Raw genomic sequence first — 22,702 nt, 5'->3', positions numbered from 1 at the left:
CGCGATCCTCCGGTAGGAGCTTATCCCACACCTCATTGAACTTTTAAGAAGGAGATCAATATGCATGTATTAGTTGTGTGATTAGATATCGATAATGATATAAAAATTGTGAATAGTGTTCTGGCAAACGTACCCATAGGTGTCTAGCAGATTTGGTCCTTTCGGACGTCATCATGCGAATGTTCTCACAAACGTAGTATGCACATAAATCAGTCTCCGGCGCCTGGTTCATGGTCTTTACGAGAATAGAACTCAATCAGATAATAATTAATCAAGCATGATAATTAATGTTATTGAAATTAGAATTAAAGAGATGGTAGCTAGCTAGTACTATACTTAATTACTTACCTTGGGTCGAAACCAATGCAGCTTTTGTTTCCATTTGCCTGGAACCGTTTTGATGTACTTTTGCCAAGCCCTGCCCGCCGGCAAATAAAATGAATAAAGGAGTAATTAATTAGTTGATATCAGGAAATGACGAACTAAAGAGGCCAACATATAGTTCAATAATGATTGAAATTACCTGTCGACTGTCTCCTTCACGATGGAGTAGTCAGTAGGTTCTTTAAGTAGTGTGTCCAGTACTTCAACTGTTCATGCTTCAACTTTAATGACTAACAAGATCCAATGGTAATTGCATGTGCATACGTTTGCATGTATAAATTAAGCGGGCATGTGCATAACACTCATCAACTACCCTAAACCCTATACACTTATTAACATCTAGCTAGTAAGAAAAAATAGAATTTGTAGTAGAAGACAGTGTGACTCACAGGAAGTTGTAAGAAGTAGTATATCTGGATTGGTATTGAGGCGCTTCAAGAACTCTAGCATGTTTTTCTTTACTTCTTGTCGATACCATTCATATGTCCATGTTTCTCCATTAGTGGTATTTGGGTCAATGAACAAAATGCCATAGCGTCCAACTTTTTTCATTTCAAACATCTTCATCCTACATAATACCACAGAAAGAATATAGTGAGGATAATTATAGGTAATGATCAATGAGAGCACTAAAGCTAGCTTGAGACTTAAATTACAGAAAGAAATCACTTACAGATAATAGCAACTGACGATAGATTTGTCGAGTGCGTCTTGATTGAATAACTGAAACGGTTCTATATACTCAATAGACAGAGCTAGCTCATGGAAGTAATGCTCTTCCTTGACTTTCACGACGAGGGACTCTTGATTGGTAGTCTTGGTAATTTCCATGTACCATTGATGCAATTCATACATTCTCGTTGAGAGCTTCTTGACCTCCTCAGGATTGGCCAAAGGTTTGCCGCGGACATATTTCCGTTTTATGTCCTCCTCTCTAATTGTATCCATGGGCTCGAGCTCTAGGAGTTGGTAAACAGTGACACCGATCTCTTCAACCTGCCTTCTCTGCTCGTCGGTTATTACCAGCTGATCGGCGTCGGTACTCGCATGTGTTGGTACAATGAGCGGGGGGGGGGGGGGGTCGATTGCACCGCCTATTCTCCCAGCTGGGGAACGGTTTCCCGCTTTTTTGGCAGCTGCTTGGCTCGAGCTCGAGCTTGACTCCTTCTTTTGTTGTGCTTGATGTGCCTTTATGATTTGGCACTCATAGTCCGAGTCAACAGGCTTGGGAGGTGGTGCTTCAGCCATACAATAAAGTGGTCAACGACACGCTCAAGCACTTTCTCCTTTGGTGGCGGTGCCAGTTTCGGTCCAAAATGGGCCCTCACTTAGGCTTGGCATTCGGCTTCGTTTTCCTTCGGAGTCAGGTCGTAAGGCCTCTTCGGAAGAGGCGCGAGGCTTGGACCAAATTGGAATCTCTTGCCTCCTATACCTGATCCTGTACCTTGACTTGTGCCGCTACGCACCATAGCTGCGGCGGCTCTCTTCCACTGTTGCTGAGGCAGCGAAGACGACTGACGTGGCTGACTTGGAGGAGGAGGAGTGGGCTGACGCGATGCCGGACTTGGAGCAGCAGGAGTGGCCTAACGCGGTGCCGGACTTGGAGGAGGAGGAGTGGCCTTACGCGTTGGCGCACTTGAAGGAGCAGGATTGTGTTGAGGTGGTGGCTGATGACTTGGAGGAGTGGGAGTCTGCTGACGCGATGGCGGACTTCGAGGAGGAGTCCGCTAACGCGGTGTCGGTGGCCTTGGAAAGATGATGCAATCCTTTCTCCATAGGATGATACAATGTATGGCCTCTCCGAGTGTGTGCTCCTCGTCACCTCCAGGAATGTCAAGCTCTAGCCCCGAATATTTGTCCGCCACTTCATCAACCATGACACCAACATAGCCAGCTGGAATCGAGTTGCAATGGAATGTTGCTTCGGGGGGATTTGTATAAGCAACGACGTCTGCCACCTTCATGGATATGTTCTTCATTTTGGAGGATAGCTCACAATTAGTGTTCTCCATGATGTCATCCACAGGGTATCTATCCAGCAGTCCCTTGCCCAGGGCAGAACCCACGCTGCTTCTCGACATGGATGGGACGGTGCATCCAATGCTGGATCATCCGCTAGCTGCTGCCGCTACTGAGACCCCCTTTCTTTACTAAGTGAGTCGATCTACTGTTGCTGCCGCTAGAATTGGAGTGCCAACTCCGCCTGCTTTGATTCTAGGCCTTTAAGGCATTCTGCTTCTTGCTTCCTCCACTCCTCCTCCAACTTCCTCTTCTTCTCCCCCTCCATCTTCCTTCCTGCATGGCTTCTGTAGTCGGCATTCCAGTCCACAAACCCCTCATACCACGGAACAACGCCTTTGCCTCATGTTCTTCTCGGGTGTTCAGGATTTCCCAGGGTGCGCGTAAGCTCGTCGTTCTCTCTGTTGGGCGTGAACACCCCCGTTCGAGCCTCTTCTATTGCAACAAGTAACTTGTCCTCGGCCCCTTTAAGACTTGCCTTCTTCAAAACCTTGCCTGTCTTTGGGTCCAATCCCCCCCCATGCGCATAGAACCAAGCCCTGCACCTGGGGGGTTGATACGTCTCCAATGTATCTATAATTTTTTATTGCTCCATGCTATTATATTATCTGTTTTGGATGCTTAATGGGCTTTATTATACACTTTTATATTATTTTTGGGACTAACCTATTAACCCAAGGCCCAGTGCAAATTGATGTTTTTTTGCCTATTTCAGTGTTTCACAGAAAAGGAATATCAAACGGAGTCCAAACGGAATGAAACCTTCGGGAGAGTTATTTTTGGAACAAACGCAATGCAGGAGACTTGGAGTGAATGCCAAGAAAGAAACAAGCAGGCCACAAGGCAGGAGGGCGCGCCCCCACCCACGTGGCTCCACCGACCTACTTCTTTCGCCTATATATATTCTCATATACCCCGAAAACATCAGAGAGCGCCACGAAACCCTATTTCCACCGCCGCAACCTTCTGTACCTGTGAGATCCCATCTTGGAGCCTTTTCCGGCACTCCGCCGGAGGGGGAATCGATCACGGAGGGCTTCTACATCAACACCATGGCCTCTCCGATGATGTGTGAGTAGTTTACCACAGACCTTTGGGTCCATAGTTATTAGCTAGATGGCTTCTTCTCTCTCTTTGGATCTCAATACAAAGTTCTCCTCGATTCTCTTGGAGATCTATTCGATGTAATTCTTTTTGTGGTGTGTTTGTCGAGATTCGATGAATTGTGGGTTTATGATCAAGATTATCTATGAACAATATTTGGTTCTTCTCTAAATTCTTATATGTATGATTTGTTATCTTTGCAAGTCTCTCCGAATTATTGGTTTAGTTTTGCCTACTAGATTGATCTTTCTTGCAATGGGAGAAGTGCTTAGCTTTGGGTTCAATCTTGCGGTGTCCTTTCCAAGTGGCAGCAGGGGCTGCAATGCACGTATTGTATTGTTTCCATTGAGGATAAAAAGATGGGGTTTATATCATATTGCTTGAGTTTATCCCTCTACATCATGTCATCTTGCCTAATGCGTTACTCTGTTCTTATGAACTTCATACTCTAGATGTATGCTGTCACATCCCTAGTTCTGGTATGCACTAGACTAGGCCTTCATGTGTGCATCATGTTTAAGTTTCAATTAAAGTTGAAATGGGGATTGATCAAACCCTAGCATCAGAAAGAATCCAACTAGGATCAAAATGAAATATTTTCAATGAACCCAAAATGCCCTTTGGAAATGTTCATCATTTCTGATAAAGGTAAAAACCTCTGCCAAAAATGATGACCATATTTCTAGGTCATTTCTGGATTTTTGAATTAAATCATATTGTATTTGATTTTGGGCATTTAAATACTATAAAATATTTTAAATGCTCAAATAATCATAAACTAAAATGTTTACTGTTGGATATATTCTAAACAGTAGCCATGATTAGTTTCATGATTTTTGGAAGTGCCTAGATATTTTTAATAAAGCCCAACAGATACAGAAATAATAGAAAACAGAAACAATAAATAAAAGAGAGAGAGAGATTTTTACCTGGGCCACTTACCTGGCCGCAGCCCACCTGGCAGGCCCAGCACTGTGCTGGCCCATGCCAGCCAGGTGCTTCGTCCTCGCCAGGCAGGCACAGAGGTGACGCCGACGAGCGCGAGCTCGCCATGGCGCCACCTGCTTGCCGCCTGTGCCCCTTGACACCTGGGTGATCTCCATGTTGCCGCTCCGACCGTGTGGACACCTCATTCGCCCCCTTGCCTATCTCCCTCGCCATTCCCCCTCTCACCGAGCGCAGCCGTCGCCGCCGACTGGAACCACCGCGGCCACAGGCCCTCCCTCACCTCGCCGACGTGTCCATGGACTCCGCCTCGACGCCCTCGTCCTCCCCGTTGCCTCACTCGACGTCAGACGCCTCAAAACACCGTCACCGACCTCTTCTTCATCGTTGGCCGTTGCGCATCCCCATCGTCGACTCATCGCCATCCGGCCTTCCCCGAGGCCGCTTCGTCGTCTGCTGCAACCACCGTGAGCCACCGAACCTTTTCCCCCTCTCCGTTCTCGCTCTCGTGCGCCATAGCCGCCACACCTTGCTTGCCCGCACGCGCCGCCGCCTGTGACCGCCGCCAACGAGCCTCCGGCCACCTAGCGGTCCGGCCGTCGTGCTCAACTCCCTTTCCGCGCCACGTAGAGCACATAGGTCCCCCGCACGAGCCTCCCCGGCCACCGTAGCGTCGACCCCAAGCTCACCCGAGCTCCGGCGACCGCCAAGGTCGACACCGGCGACAACTCCGGCCACCCCAGGCCCAACCGCGTGCACCACTGGTTGCGGCGCACTTCCAGCTCGCCGTAGAACCCAATCGCGCCGTAAACGGTGCCCTGTAGCGCGAACCCGACGCGTCTCCGCCGCGGTTTGTGTCACCGGCGGCTAAACGCCGGTGGGCTGACGTGGGCATCATTAGTGGCTAATGACCCACTAACTAACCCCTCCACTGACACCGACAGCTGGGCCCCGCACCTAATTTAACTCTGGATTTATTTTTCTGTTTAGATTAGTTTATAACCCAGCGGGACCCACGCGTCAGGGTTGACTTGCTGACGTGGTCGTTGACTGGCCCCACATGTCAGGGGCACTAACCAGCCCCAGTCACTGACCAGTGGGCCCCACTGGTCAGGTTTGACCTGGACCAGCCTCGTTGACCACTGACATCACCCTGACGCACTGCTGACGCAATAATTCATTTTCTGGATTTATTCTTTTACAGGAAATTCCAGAAAATGCCCTAAACTTCTAAAAATCATATAAAATCAACCGTAACTCCAAATCAAATAATTTATATATGAAAAATGATCAGAAAAATCCAACCTATCCATATGTACCATTTTCATGCATGTTAGAACAACTTATAGCTGCTGTTTAGCACAAATCATATAAATGACATTTGAATTTCACATATGGAGTTTGGTTTTGAACTTAGGGTTCAAACCAACTTCATTTAACTTTGTTTCTAGCTGAATTAGCTCAAAACACCAGCATGTTGCCATGTCATGATCATGCATCATAATGTTGCATTGCATTGATTGTGTTTCCTCTCTGTTGTCGGTAATTGTCCCCTCTCAGTAGATGATGTTCCGACGTTGTGATCGTTGACACTGATGAAGACTCAATGCTATCTTCAGAAGTGCCAGGCAAGCAAAACCCCCTTGTTCATTCCGAAACAATCCTACTCTCTCGTTCTTGGCCTCTTTTACTGCATTAGGACAACACTGATTCATCTGTTACTTGCTGCGGTAGCTGAACCCCTTTATCCTCTGCATGACCTGTCATTGCCACAGTAAATAGATGAAACCCACTAGCATGAGTAGGAGTTGTTTGAGCCCTGATGTGCCTACTCATTCATGCTTGTTTGTCATGCCTGCTATTGCTTAGAGTTGTGTCAGGTCTGATTCATCGGGGATGAATTGGAGGTGTGTAAACATGTCCTACTGTGTGTGAGCTAAGTGTGTGAACACGATTTGGTAAAGGTAGCGGTGAGAGGCCATGTAGGAGTACATGGTGGGTTGTCTCATTGCAGCCGTCCTCAGGAACTGAGTTCTGTGTTTGTGATCCATGAACAGTTACTACCACACATTGGGCTCCGGGCTCTCCAAGCTCTCTCGACTTATTAATCAACCTGATCTCTGTCCAGGAGTTGCAACTAGTTTCTGGTGTTTGTAGGTAGTGTTAGTAGTCTACCAAGTGGCACCCGGTACAGGTGGGCTTGGGACAGACTAGGCACAGTGGCACGGTGTACCAAGTGGCACCCGGATGGTGGGCTTGGGAACCCTGCTCACATCGTTTGGGGCCGTGAGAGACACCCCGGCTGGATCTCCTTGCGGATGGAACCCGAATAGGCGATAAACCTGGACGAGACACTTGTGTGGTTAGTCAGGTCATGGCCGACACCCTCGCTGGGCTTCCGCTTGAAGGTTGCCGAGTACATGTTGTGTAAACGGCGGTAAGTGGTGAGAGCGTGTGTGAAGAAGTACACCCCTGCAGGGTTAATATGATCTATTCGAATAGCCGTGTCCGCGGTAAAGGACTTCTAGGTTGCTTGTACAGTTCATAGACAAGTGAAAGTGGATACTCTAAAATGCGCAAGATAAGCGTGAGTGCTATGGATGGCGTTCTCGTAGGGAGACGGGAGCGGATCCGTAGTGGTGTATTGATATGGTGAATATGTGGACTCGTGTGCGCCACCTCAAAAGAGTTACTTGCAATCGTAGTTCAGGATAGCCACTGAGTCAAAGCTGGCTTGCTGCAGTTAAACCCCACCACCCCTTTGTTGATACTGATGCATATGTAGATAGATCTGATGTAAGTCTTGCTGGGTACATTTGTACTCACGTTGCTTAATTTATGTTTTTGCAGAGAGACTTCAGTCTCGCTAGTAGTACCGCGTGGACTTCGACGTTTAGCTTGTTACCTCAGCTGCGATCTTGTGCCTTCGGCAGGATCTAGTAGATAGACAGGCTTCTCAACCTTTTTCATTTGTAGATGTCTGTACTTAGACATGTTAAGCTTCTGCTTGTGCTTTGACTTGTATGCTCTGAATGTTGGGTCATGAGACCCATGTTTGTAATATCTCGCTCCTCGGAGCCTATTGAATAAATACTTGAGTTATAGAGTCATGTTGTGATGCCATGTTGTATTTGCACATACCGAGCATATTGTGTGTATGTTATTGAAATGCTTGGTATGTGTGGGATCTGACTATCTAGTTGTTTATCCTTAGTAGCCTCTCTTACCGGGAAATGTCTCCTAGTGTTTCCACTGAGCCATGGTAGCTTGCTACTGCTCCGGAACACTTAAGCTGGCCGGCATGTGTCCTTCTTCGTTCCTGTGTCTGTCCCCTCGGGGAAATGTCACGCGATGAATTCTGGAGTCCTGTTAGCCCGCTACAGCCCGGTTCACCGGAGTCCTGCTAGCCCAGTGCTACAGCCTGGATTCACTCGCTGATGACAGACACGTCCGTTGTTGGGTCATGTATGCCTGTCCCTGTAAGTTAGTGCCACTTTGGGTTCACGACTAGCCATGTCAGCCCGGGTTCTTTGTCATATGGATGCTAGCGGCACTATCATATACGTGAGCCAAAAGGCGCAAACGGTCCCGGGCCAGGTAAGGTGGCACCCGTGGGAATACCGTGCGTGAGGCCGCAAAGTGATATGATGTGTTACATGCTAGATCGGTGTGACTTAGGATCGGGGTCCTGACATATGCTGGATAGCGGTCGATGTGTGGAGTAATAGTAGTAGATGCAGAATCGTTTCGGTCTACTTGTCATGGATGTAATGCCTATATACATGATCATGCCAAGATATTCTCATAATTATTCGCTTTTCTATCAATTACTCGACAGTAATTTGTCCACCCATCATAAATTATGCTATCTTGGGAGAAGCCACTAGTGAAACCTATGGCCCCAGGGTCTATCTTTCATCATATTACTTTCCTATCAATTTACTATATTTGCTTCCGTTTATTTTGCAATCTTTACTTTCCAATCTATATCATAAAAATACCAAAAATATTTATCTTATTATCTCTATCAGATCTCACTTTTGCAAGAGCCGTGAAGGGATTGACAACCCCTTTATCGCATTGGTTGCAAGGTTCTTATTTGTTTGTGTAGGTACGAGGCGATTTGCGTGTGACCTCCTACTGGATTGATAACTTGGTTCTCAAAAATTGAGGGAAATACTTATGCTACTTTGCTGCATCACCCTTTCCTCTTCAAGGGAAAACCAATGCATGCTCGAGAGGTAGCAAGAAGGATTTCTGGCGCCGTTGCCGGGGAGGCTTACGCACAAGTCAAGTCAAGTCAAGACATACCAAGTACCCATCACAAACTTTTATCCCTCGCATTACATTATTTTCCATTTTCCTATCGTTTTCCTCTCCCCCACTTCATCTTTGCCTTTTCTTCGCCTTCTTCCCGTATGTCTTTTTGTTTGTGTCTCCATGTGCCTTCTATTTGCTTGCATCTTTGCTTGCTAAAAATCTATTGATATGGATCCACTTAAAGTGTTCTACTTGGATCATCTTCGATCTATTCGTGCTCGTGCTGAAACCCCAACTAGTTTAGTTGAGGGAAAATCTTTAGATGAGCATGCTCATTTTGTGCGTCATTGTTTGTCTGATAAGGGGAAGCTCTTATGGTATCAAGTAAATAGTTTGCTATACTATGCTTGGAATCTTTGTGAAATTTATGACTTTACTTGTTGCTCTAAGAACCCTAAAAAACACCTTCCCTACCTATGTGAGTTTAATGATAATGAAATCTTATCTTCTTATGGAAAGGGTGTTTATAGTTACTATGATGTCGAACAAATTGAAGAATTTGTCGTTTTTAAGGGTGCTCATGAAGTTGCTTCTTTGATTGAAAAGTATGATATTACTCTCTACAAATCTGAAAATTCCGACATACTTAAAAATTGCTATGAAAACGATGCTCATATTACCTATGTTAAGGAATTTATTGAGAGAATGACCGTTGCTTTGGAAGAAAATAATGATATGCATGAATATATAGATAATTATGATTCCAATGATTTGATTGAAATATCCTTGATGAACATGATGCTTGCTATTCTTGTGGCCATGATGCCAATATTTATGAAGACAAATTTGCTATAGTTCCTTATGTTAAACATGAGATCGTTGCTATTGCACCCATACTTGATAGTTCCTTCGATCAAAAGCATGATTGCAATAATCTTATTATAAATTCTCTTAATGTCAATTGTGTTAATGATATGCAAAACCTCAAGCTTGGGGATGCTAGTTTTGCTATGTCTACTACTTGTTGCAATGACCATGATTGGGGTGATTCTTCTTACAATCTTGAAAATTTATTTAAGCCCCATGATGAATATGAGATTGATAATAATGTGCAATAATACTAAAAGTGGGTTTGGAAGAGTGTCAACTTTATATCCCACATATTTGGATAATGTTCAATCTTATGAAGTTTTTGATAAAAGTGGGTTTGGAGACGTCATGACTTTAGTTAATGATATTCCCAATATTTCGGAAGAGTGTCAACTTTGCATGCATGTGGATCATGTAGAGAAAATTTTATGTGAGAGCTATATTGTTGAATTTGAATATGATCCCACATTTAATTATTATGATAGAGGAAAATATGGTTGTAGAAATTTTCATGTTACTAAATTACCTCTTGTTATGTTGAGATTGTTATTGTCTCTCACTTCTTTCTTGCATATGTTAGCTTTTGCTTATCTTGATAATTTATTTGCCTATAAGATGCCTATGCATAGGAAGTATGCTAGACTTAGATGGGTTTTTCATATGCTTTATGATGCTCTCTTTGTGCTTCAATTCTTGTCTTTCATGTGAGCATCATTGAAATCTCAAGGCCTAGCTAGGGGTGTTAAACGATAGCGCTTGTTGGGAGGCAACCCAATTTTATTTTTGTTTCTTGCTTTTTGATTCTGTTTAGTAATAAATAATTCACCTAGCCTCTGTTTAGATGTGGTTTTATGTAGTAGAACCTTTGGGAAGAATTGGGTGAAGTCTTTATGATCTTGCTGTAAAAAACAGAAACTTTAGCGCTCACGAGATTAGCTGCCATTTTTTTACTAGAGAGTGATTTTAAATTGATTCTGTTTGCAGATGATTAATAGACAAATTCCTCACGTCCACCAAGTTATTTCAGAATTTTTGTAGTTACATAAGTATACGTTTGATACAGATTACTACAGACTATTCTATTTTTGACAGATTCTGTTTTTCATGGTATGTTTGCTTATTTTGATGAATCTATGGCTAGTATCGGGGGGTACGAACCATAGAGAATTTGGAATATAGTAGGTTTAACACCAATATAAATAAAGAATGAGTTTATTACAATACCTTAAAGTGGTGATTTGTTTTCTTATACTAACGGAGCTCATGAGATTTTGTGTTGAGTTTTGTGTTGTGATGTTTTCAAGTTTTGGGTAAAGATTTGATGGATTATGGAATAAAGAGTGGCAAGATCCTAAGCTTGGGGATGCCCAAGGCACCCCAAGGTAAAATTCAAGGACAACCAAAAGTCTAAGCTTTGGGATGCCCTGGAAGGCATCCCCTCTTTCATCTTCTTCTATCGGTAACTTTACTTGAGGCTATATTTTTATTCACCACATGATATGTGTTTTGAGCGTCTTGTATGATTTGAGTCTTTGCTTTTTAGTTTACCACAATCATCCTTGATTTACACACCTTTTGGAGAGACATAGATGAATCAAATTTATTAGAATACTCTTTGTGCTTCACTTATATCTTTTGAGCTAGATAATTTTGCTCTAGTGCTTCACTTATATCTTTTTAGAGCACGATGGTGGTTCTATTTTATAGAAATCATTTATCTCTCATGCTTCACTTATATTATTTTGAGAGTCCTTTAGAACAGCATGGTAATTTTCTTTGGCTATTAAATTAGTCCTAATATGATAGGCATCCAAGATGGATATAATAAAAACTTTCATATAAAGTGCATTGAATATTATAAGAAGTTTGATACGTGATGATTGTTTTGAGAGATGAAGATGGTGATATTAGAGTCATGCTAGTTGAGTAGTTGTGAATTTGAGAAATACTTGTTCTAAAGTTTGTGATTCCTGTAGCATGCACGTATGGTGAACCGTTATGTGATGAAGTCGGAGCATGACTTATTTATTGATTGTCTTCTTTATGAGTGGCGGTCGGGGACGAGCGATGGTCTTTTCCTACCAATCTATCCCCCCTAGGAGCATGCGCGTAGTACTTTGTTTCAATAACTAATAGATTTTTGCAATAAGTATGTGAGTTCTTTATGACTAAAGTTGAGTCCATAGATTATACGCACTCTCACCCTTCCACCATTGCTAGCCTCTTTAATACCGCGCACCTTTCACCGGTATCATACACCCACCATATACCTTCCTCAAAACAGCCACCATACCTACCTATTATGGCATTTCCATAGCCATTCCGAGATATATTGCCATGCAACTTACCACCGTTCCGTTTGTTATGACACGTTTCATCATTGTCATATTGCTTTGCATGATCATGTAGTTGACATCGTATTTGTGGCAAAGCCACCTCTATAATTATTTCATACATGTCACTCTTGATTCATTGCATATCCCGGTACAAGATTGGAGGCATTCACATAGATTCATATTTGTTCTAAGTATTGAGTTGTAAGTAAATAAAAGTGTGATGATCATCATTATTAGAGCATTGTCCATGTGAGGAAAGAATGATGGAGACTATGATTCCCCCAGAAGTCGGGATGAGACTCCGGACGAAAAGAAAAAAAAGAAAAAAAAGAGGCCATAAAAAATAAAGAGGGAGAAAAAGTCCCAAATAAAAATATAAAAAATAAAAATGAGAGAACAAGAGAGAAGGGACAATGTTACTATCCTTTTACCACACTTGTGCTTCAAAGTAGCGCCATGATCTTCATGATAGAGAGTCTCCTATGTTGTCACTTTCATATACTAGTGGGAGTTTTACATTATAGAACTTGGCTTGTATATTCCAATGATGGGCTTCCTCAAAATGCCCTAGGTCTTCGTGAGCAAGCGAGTTGGACGCACACCCACTTAGTTTCTTTTGTTGAGCTTTCATACACTTATAGCAATAGTGCATCCGTTGCATGGCAATCCCTACTCGCTCACATTGATATCTATTGATGGGCATCTCCATAGCCCATTGATACGCCTAGTTGATGTGAGACTATCTTCTTCTTTTTGTCTTCTCCACAACCACCCTTCTATTCCACATATAGTGCCATGTCCATGGCTCACGCTCATGTATTGCGTGAAGATTGAAAAAGTTTGAGAACATCAAAAGTATGAAACAATTGCTTGGCTTGTCATCGGGGTTGTGCATGATTTAAATATTTTGTGTGATGAAGATATAGAATAGCTAGACTATATGATTTTGTAGGGATAACTTTCTTTGCCCATGTTATTTTGAGAAGACATGATTGCTTTGTTAGTATGCTTGAAGTATTATTATTTTTATGTCAATATTAAACTTTTATCTTGAATCTTTCAGATCTGAACATTCATGCCACAATAAAGGAAATTACATTCAGAATTATGTTAGGTAGCATTCCACATCAAAAATTCTGTTTTTATCATTTACCTACTCGAGGACGAGCAGGAATTAAGCTTGGGGATGCTTGATACGTCTCCAACGTATCTATAATTTTTGATTGCTCCATGCTATTATATTATCTATTTTGGATGTTTAATGGGCTTTATTATACACTTTTATTTATTTTTGGGACTAACCTATTAACCCAAGGCCCAGTGCAAATTGCTGTTTTTTGCCTATTTCAGTGTTTCACAGAAAAGGAATATCAAACGAAGTCCAAACGGAATGAAACCTTAGGGAGAGTTATTTTCGGAACAAACTCAATCCAGGAGACTTGGGGTGAACTTCAAGAAAGAAACGAGGAGGCCATGAGGCAGGAGGGCGCGCCCCCGGGGGGGGGGGGTAGGCGCGCCCCCACTCTCGTGGGCCCCTCATGGCTGTACCGACCTACTTCTTTCGCCTATATATTCTCATATACCCCGAAAACATCCAAGAGCACCACGAATCCCTATTTCCACCGCCGCAACCTTCTGTACCCATGAGATCCCATCTTGGAGCCTTTTCCAGCGCTCCGCCGGAGGGGGAAGCGATCACGGAGGGCTTCTGCGACAACACCATGGCCTCTCCGATGATGTGTGAGTAGTTTACCACAGACCTTCGGGTCCATAGTTATTAGCTAGATGGCTTCTTCTCTCTATTTGGATCTCAATACAAAGTTCTCCTTGATTCTCTTGGAGATCTATTCGATGTAATTTTTTTGCGGTGTGTTTGTCGAGATCCGATGAATTGTGGGTTTATGATCAAGATTATCTATGAACAATATTTGGTTCTTCTCTGAATTCTTATATGTATGATTTGTTATCTTTGCAAGTCTCTCCGAATTATTGGTTTAGTTTGGCCTACTAGATTGATCTTTCTTGCAATGGGAGAAGTTCTTAGCTTTGGGTTCAATCTTGTGGTGTCCTTTCCCAGTGACAGGAGGGGCAGCAAGGCACGTATTGTATTGTTGCCATCGAGGATAAAAAGATGAGGTTTACATCATATTGCTTGAGTTTATCCCTCTACATTATGTCATCTTGCCTAATGCGCTACTCTGTTCTTATGAACTTAATACTCTAGATGCATGCTGGATAGCGGTTGATGTGTGGAGTAATAGTAGTAGATGCAGAATCGTTTCGGTCTACTTGTCACGGATGTGATGCCTATATACATGATCATGCGTAGATATTCTCATAATTATTTGCTTTTCTATGAATTGCTCGACAGTAATTTGTTCACCCACCGTAAATTATGCTATCTTGAGAGAAGCCACTAGTGAAACCTATGGCCCCAGGGTCTATCTTTCATCATATTACTTTCCTATCAATTTACTATATTTGCTTCTGTTTATTTTGCAATCTTTACTTTCCAATCTATATCATAAAAATACCAAAAATATTTATCTTATTATCTCTATCAGATCTCACTTTTGCAAGTGGCCGTGAAGGGATTGACAACCCCTTTATCGCATTGGTTGCAAGGTTCTTATTTGTTTGTGTAGGTACGAGGCGATTTGTGTGTGACCTCCTACTGGATTGATACCTTGGTTCTCAAAAAGTGAGGGAAATACTTACACTACTTGGCTGCATCACCCTTTCCTCTTCAAGGGAAAACCAACACATGCTCGAGAGGTAGCATGGGCCAGCTCAATGTAACTGGAATGACCGCTGCATCCACCATCTCTTACTCAGACTTATCCCACTTAGGCATTGCCACCGTGTAGCCACCTGGCCCAGCGTATGGAACTGCTCCTTTTTGCGGCATTGGCCTTGTTTATTCTCGACCGTTCCTTAGATAATTCTGATTCCTTTAATTTCACGAAAGCGGGACAGTGATCTCTTTGCTTCTCCAGTGTTCTCGTGAATTCCGGAGTCTTCTTTCCTCCTTTGACGTACTTGGACCATATAGTTTTCTTGTGGGTATTGAATGCAATTGACGTCTTCCTAAGAGTAGCGTCCTTGACTTTCTGCACATCTGCATCTTCGGAATGATCTGGTAGGGTGAAATGTTCCATGAGAGATTCCCAAAGCAGATCTTTTGGTCTACCACACTAACGAACGAACTTGTTCGCAATTTTCTTAGGCGCTAAAGGTTCACCATTAGTTTTGATGGCATCAATGTTGTACTTTACGCCCTCCTTCAACTTTTTGGCCGGGCCTCGCATTATCCTGCTGCCTGTAGAAGATTTGCTCGATCCGGAGGGCTGAAAGAAGAAATGTCGATTCATTAATATATCTTCAAATCATTTAAAACATGCGATGATCACCAGATGCCTGCTTATATAAATATACCTCGCCGGTCTCTGTTATTTCAAGATCAACATTTTCTTCGTCATCATAATCATAGTTCTGAACTTCATCAATTCGGTCGTCATGATCAAATACCATATCACCCTCCCCAATATTGTTCAGATATTGGGAGTCGTCATCTTCTTCATTCTGATCATCATCCGGCCGGCGAGGGGAGCGTATGATATCGAACAAGGCCTCTTCTCCTTCTCTGCCGGTATTGTCTGCCATAGCTTTTATTTAACTAATCGAGGAGAAATATTAAACAATTTAGTATTCAAATTACAATGCATGCATGCAACCAATAAGGAAAATTGAATCATAGTACATAATATGCATCATCGAATATAATCTCGAATACATTGTCATGAATATTATCGAATAATATATATATATATATATATATATATATATATATATATATAATCTCAAATACATCGTCTCAAATAATATGTATAATCTCAAATACATCGTCTCAAATATTATATATCAAATATTAGATAGCTAATATAGAATAATCTAGTTCACTCACGGTTCCTGAGGCGCGGGTGGTGGACACCCAAAGAGAAGGAACCATCACAGGATCATAGCTTGGGTGAGATCCCCAAAGAACCTGTCGGGTATTGGAGAACTAGATGTCCATAGCAGCCATGTAGCGACGGACGTGCTTGTCCTCCTCCCTGACACGTCGACGTACCACCTCCGGCAGAGCCGACTCCCTTCGCACCAAAAGTGGCCCACGCGAACGCCACCAAAGGAGCTCAGGCTCGACGACGGGACCCGGGGTCGGGTTCCTCACCAAGCGGCGCGCCCCTGAAGGTAGCACCTCCCAGTGCCAGTCCGGTGGAGCCCAGTCCCGGACATGGGTCCTCTGAAGCAGGGCATCGCCGCGAACGGGTCGACGGCAAGGAGGTGGGCTGGGCATCGTCAAGAACAAATACTATATGCAAATGTAACATTTTTTAAATGATTGGATTGTGATTTCTTATATACAAATTTAAAAAATGATATTGTTGCATATATCAAAATTCTATATGCAAATTCTATTTAATTCATCTAACACTAATATATATCTAGCTAATTCTATATATAGGCCACACGCCCCGACATCAAGGCCACACGCCTGCTCAAAATGCTTCGGGTCTGAATCCATTCTCGCCGATCTAACCCGCTGAGCATCATGCCGCCGACCTCCAAGCCAGGTGCCGCCCGCCATTCACCATCGAAACTGCCGCTCAACACTCACGAGCTGTTGAGGAACTAGGGAGTGGGGACACCGGGTCATGGCCTCGTGGGCTACCATGAAACGGTTTGTAGCTTTTGGTGGGGTGGGTAGCGGACTGGTGGTGGACTCTAGCCCAGGTGGGACCGAGGGAGTCTGGCTCGCTGGATGGATCGACCGGGGTGAAGCCAGGGTAATTCTTCACCCTGACCCTGGGTTCTTAATAGACTTTCTATATATATGACGGACCTTTAGTATCGGTTGGAGCCACCAACCGGTACTAAAGGTCAAATTTGGCCAGGCCAAGCGGCGGGAAGCGGCCCCCTTTAGTACCGGATGGTGGCTTCAACCGATACTAAAGACCCCCCCTTTAGTACCGGTTGGAGCCATGACTCGGTACTAAAGGGGTGTGCTAGCAGAGGTGCGGTGCAGCAAGTTTAGTCCCATCTTGCTAGTTGAGGAGCGCTGATAACCCACAAGCATAGGGGATCACAATAGTTTTCGAGGGTAAAGTATTTAACCCAAATTTATAGATCCAACGCAAGGGGAGCCAAAGAATATTTGAAGGTATTAGCAGCTGAGTTGTCAATTCAACCACACATGGATATTAATTATCTACAACAAAGTGATCAGTAGCAAACTAGTTTGATAGTTTTGATAGTAGTGACAGCAGCAATAGTAACAATAACAGTGATAGCAGCAATTTTGTAGCTAGTGTAACAGTGATGATGGCAGTAGTAACTTAGCGGAAACAATATAAGATAAATTTGTAGCCATTGGATCGGTGACTTGTTGGATGATATTCATCATGTGACAGTTATAGCCTAGGGAGATACGGCACTAGCTCTAGTTCATCGATATAATGTAGGCATGTACTCCGTAAATAGTCATACGTGCTTTATTAAAAGAACTTGCACGACATCTTTTGTCCTACCCTCCCATGGCAGCGGGGTCCATATTGGAAACTAAGGGATATTAAGGCCTCCTTTTAATAGAGAACCAGAACAAAGCATTAACACATAGTGAATACATGAACTCCTCAAACTACAGTCATCACCGAGAGTGGGCCCGGTTGTTGTCACACCAGGGTTGTCGGATCATAACCATAGTAGGTGACTATAATTTGCAAGATTGGATCTAAAACATGGATATAATGATGAATTCATAAATGTTTTAGATCTGAGTTCATGGCACCCGGGCCAAACTGACAAGCATTAAGCATAGCAAAGTCATAGCAACAATAATCTAAGGACACAGTGGATACTAGGGATCAGGCCCTAACAAAACTAACTCGATTACATGATGAATCTCATCCAACTCCTCACCGACCAGCGAGCCTACGAAGGAATTACTCACTCCCGGTGGGGAGCATCATGGAATTGGTGATGGAGAAGGGTTGATGATAACAAAGAACAAAGATCCCCCTCTCTGGAGCCCCAAACGGACTCCAGATCTGCCCTCCCAAGGAAGAACAGGGCTTGGCAACGGCTCCGTCTCGTGGATCGCGATAATTCTTTCTCCCTGATTTTTTCTGGAAATATATGATTTTGTAGTATCAGGGGGTCGTCTGCGGGGTCACCAGGTGGGTACAACCCACCTAGGCGCGCCAGGAGAGGGGGCGCGCCCTAGTGGGTTGTGCCCACCCAGGGGCCCCTCTCCGGTGGATCTTGGCTCCAGAAATTCTCTTTTATTATATGAAAAATCCTTGCAAAGTTTCGTTCCATTCCGAGAACTTTTATTCTTCAAAAAAACAACACCATGGTACACTGGTACAACGACATCCTAATAAAACTTTTAAAACCCCTTTCCGCAACGGCATTTGGAACCGTCGCCAAGTGAGTGTGTGTGATAGGGTGTTCTTCCCACACGACCTAGAAATCGTCGGGGATTGGCCCTCCTGGGACCCAGGCTGGGGTCGTGTGCGATCGGGCGAGGCATCGAAACCCAATCATTTCCGTATGTATGTACATCCCATACTGTGAATCCTAGAAATCATTTCCGTAGGTATGTACATCCCACATGGTGAATCCCAGAAATCATTTCCGTAGGTATGTACATCCCACATGGTGAATCCCAGAAATCATTTTTGTAGGTATGTATATCCCACACGGTGAATCCCAGAAATCATTTCCATAGATATGTACATCCCACACGGTGAATCCCAAAAAATCATTTTCGTAGGTATGTACATCCCACACAGTTCTTTGTGTGGAAACGTTTGTGCAAGGTGGCCTAACGCAAACAGTTCGCTGCCGGAAGCCATGTGTGATTGTTAGTTGATCGAACACGCCTACTTTCTAGAAACCGTGCGGGTTGTTTGAGTTTATCGCCCACAGTGATGTCCGAGTAACCGTTTGCAATAGAAAATCCCAATAAGCACGGTAATTAGCCTACTATTGATAATCCATGTACTAATCAAACTGATATTTCTTATAAAAGACGCCAGATATTTCATATCCGTATAAAAGCAACCAGGATTTCATAATCGAATTACATTAGATGGCTTCGACACTCGGTTACACCATTACACAACAGCACCAAGTTTCACATGCAGCATCAAAAACCTTTGGAAAGTAGCATTATATATGTTAAATAGACAGATGAATCTCATCTGGGAAACTGCAGAAGCGGAAGGCAAATATTGAGCCTTCAGTGATGTTGAATGTCCTTGCAACTTTAGGCCAGTGGCTATGGATAATTGCCCACCCAACCTTCGTCCTCTTTAGGAAGACTTCAATATTGTACCGTGGGTGTTGAATGAATACCTTCCTCGCCTCTTGACCATACAACTGCTTTGAGAGGTAATCATCGGTGAACTTCTTTGAAAAGTACTGAAAACAAAGCTATGCATAAATCGCTGTTGTAAATTTTGAAATTGCGCAAGGGGTAAAAAAATGGTAAAAGAGTTGGTACCATCCTATAGTTGACTGATGTCTTCTTCATTGTGCAAACAAAGATCTTGCTGTTATTCGTTGCAAGTTTCTTCATCCTAACAATCTTTCTGAGTTTCTTGACTTGACTGATATTCATGGACATCTCATTTCCCCATATGCAAAATGGGTCGAACAGTGGGTCTAAGCCTCTGACAGTAGGACCTACATGTGCAAGACCAAATTGGAAGAAACCTAAATATTAGAATGATTCCTGCAACTGCACAATAATGTGCTATGAGCCAAAGGACCCTGCTTGAACAAACCTCGATGGTAAACCGCAGTGTCTCCCATTGTTTCCCTGCAACACACATAAGGAAGATCTTGATCAGGTTAACTGAGAGTTGCCATATTATCAGTAGAATATGTATTGAGTACAACCAAATTCGATTGGTGTCACATGCATAACAATACAAAATTGTACCCACAGCAAATGAAAATCAAATTGCAGAACTGAACCAAACAGTTAAATGGACAGTAGACCAAATGAACCAAAATTGTTAACTGAACACGGCATTGCAGAATAGAAACATGTACTAGAAGATAAGACAATTAACAAAACAAAGAATGCTTGAGAACAGTACTATGAAATGTAGCAATTGTTGGACCAAAGTGTTAGCTGAACATTACATTTCAGAGGACCAAACTGTTAACTGAACATCAGATTGCATATTGACATTACAGAGGACAAATCACTAGAAGGCACTGGCGGTGGCCTCGAGAAAACATCACGAATTGTATTTTAAAGTAGACAACCGCGCGGCGGTGTCGATGGTGGCCTCAAAGATGATATGCTCCTCCAAGATCTGACGGTCGACATGCATGTCAGCCATAGCGACCTCGTTCGCGCGTGCGGCCGCATGCTACTCAGCTCCATGTTAAATGGACGTGGGCGACGCTTAATTGGAGGAGGGGCAGTGATTTCGGTTGAAGGTGTCGCTCCGTCAGTTGGGGCATGTGGGACGGGAAAGGAGGAGGATGGTGTGGGTGGAGTGTGGATTACCTGACCATATCGATGAGGCCGCATAGCAAGAAGAAGGGTCGGTGGCGAGGAGGCCACGCGACAAGAAGAAGGGTCGGCGGCAAGGAGGCGGCGCTTCAAGAAAAAGGGTCGCCGGTGAGGAGGCGGCGTTGCAAGAAGAAGGGTAGCTACTGAGGAGGTGGCGCGGCAAGAAGATGTCGCCGACGAGGAGGCTGAGCTGCCAGTAAGCAGCAGTGAAGGTTTGATCTTGGAAAGCAAGGAGGAACAGTGGAAATGTGGCTTTTGGTAGGAGGGAGGGGGACGGGGAGATAGATATTTCCGCGGTGGCAAAAAAATTTCGCTCGGTTTCACGAGAAACTAGCGCGCAAGTGTGCTTCAAGCGGGGGCAGTGGACTATAGACGACGAAGCTTCCTGCGTAAGCCAGACAAGACGGTGCACCAAGATATTTTATATCGCATCCCACACGATTCATTCTAGTAAACTGTTTGTGGTATACTGATTTTTTATTATGTTTTGAAAGACAAAATGGTGTTACGGAGGGAAAGGATGGTGTTTGAATTGCTAGAACATTTACATACAGTGAACATGCAACTAGTACATGAATGTCGTGTTTAAATTTGGAATTATTCCGGGTTCATTTGGCATTTTTATGCATTAATTGAGTTTTTGGGCATTTAATGTGCATAATTCAAATTTGAACTACAAGCACATGCTCCAATGCACCAAAGTTTGCTGAAAAATCACATGTGTGTCTTTGGGTGTCCCATGCAAGAAATGTGAATAAAATTCAAACATCTAGGTGTCGTGGCTCCGCCGGAATGATTGAGAAACTTAGTTTTTTAGTTCCTATAAATCCAAAACACGGCTGAAAATCATGAAACTTGGCATGGTGTCATGACATGGCACCAACATGCTGCAGTAAATTTTTTGGCCGAATTGGGACAAGCTTTGGTGTAAGCTTCTTGCAAACTGGAGCTTCCCTCAAGAATGCTCCTGGTTCCGAGAGGGAACGTGTCACCTCTGTGTGCGAAATGACATACATACACCGCCTTCTCCTGCCTTAATTTTTTTACACAAGCAGATAAGACCAAATAGAAGTATCGTGCTAAAATTTTGAATTATTCCATGTTCGTTTGGCCTTTTTTATACATTAATTGAGTTTCTAGGCATTTAGTGTGCACAATTCAAGTTCGTGCTAAATTCTAGGCATTTTTGAATTATTCCAGTGCACCAAAGTTGTTTGAAAAATCACATGTGTGTCCTTCGGTGAATTTCTAGGTCCCATGCAAGAGATGGGAGTGAAATTCAAACATCTGGGCGTCGTGGCTCGGCCGGAAAGATTGAGAAACTTGATTTTTTAATTCCTATAATTCCAAAACATCAATGAAAATCATGAAACTTGGCATGGTCTCATGACATGGCACCAAATGCCGCAATAATTTTTTTTGCCAAATTGGGACAAGCTTTGCTGTAGGCTTCTTGCAAACCGGAGCTTCCCTCAAGAAGGCTCCTGGTTCCGAGAGGGAACGCGTGCCACCTCTGTGTGCAAAACGACATACGTATACTGCCTTCTCCCGCCTAAATTTTTTTACACAGGAAGATTAGTCCAAATAGAAGTATCGTGCTAAATATTGGAATTATTCCGTGTTGGTTTGGCCTTTTTATACATTAATTGAGTTTATGGGCATTTAATGTGCATAATTCAAATTCGAACTACAAGCACGTGCTCCAGTGCACCAAAGTTGTTTGAAAAATCACATTTGTGTCCTTGGGTGAATTTCTAGGTCCCATGCAAGAGATGTGAGTGAAATTCAAACATCTGGGCGTTGTGGCTCGGCCGGAAAGATTGAGAAACTTGGTTTTTTAATTTCTGTAATTCCAAAACACGCCTGAAAATCATGAAACTTGGCATGGTGTCATGACATGGCACGGACATCATGCGGTAATTTTTTTGGCCGAATTGGGACAAGCTTTGGTGTAAGCTTCTTGCAAACCAGAGCTTCCCTCAAGAAGGCTCGTGGTTACGAGAGGGAACGTGTCACCTCCGTGTGCGAAATGACATACGTACACTGCCTTCTCCCGCCTTAATTTTTTTACACAGCCAGATTAGACCAAATAGAAGTACCATGCTAAATTTTGGAATTACTCGGGGCTCGTTTCGCCTTTTTTACACATTAATTAAGTTTCTAGGCATTTAATGTGCATAATTCAAATTTG

Source organism: Triticum aestivum, chromosome 5B (assembly GCF_018294505.1).
Source record: "Triticum aestivum cultivar Chinese Spring chromosome 5B, IWGSC CS RefSeq v2.1, whole genome shotgun sequence".
NCBI classification, from domain to species: domain Eukaryota; kingdom Viridiplantae; phylum Streptophyta; class Magnoliopsida; order Poales; family Poaceae; genus Triticum; species Triticum aestivum.
This window is presented reverse-complemented; position numbering follows the sequence as displayed.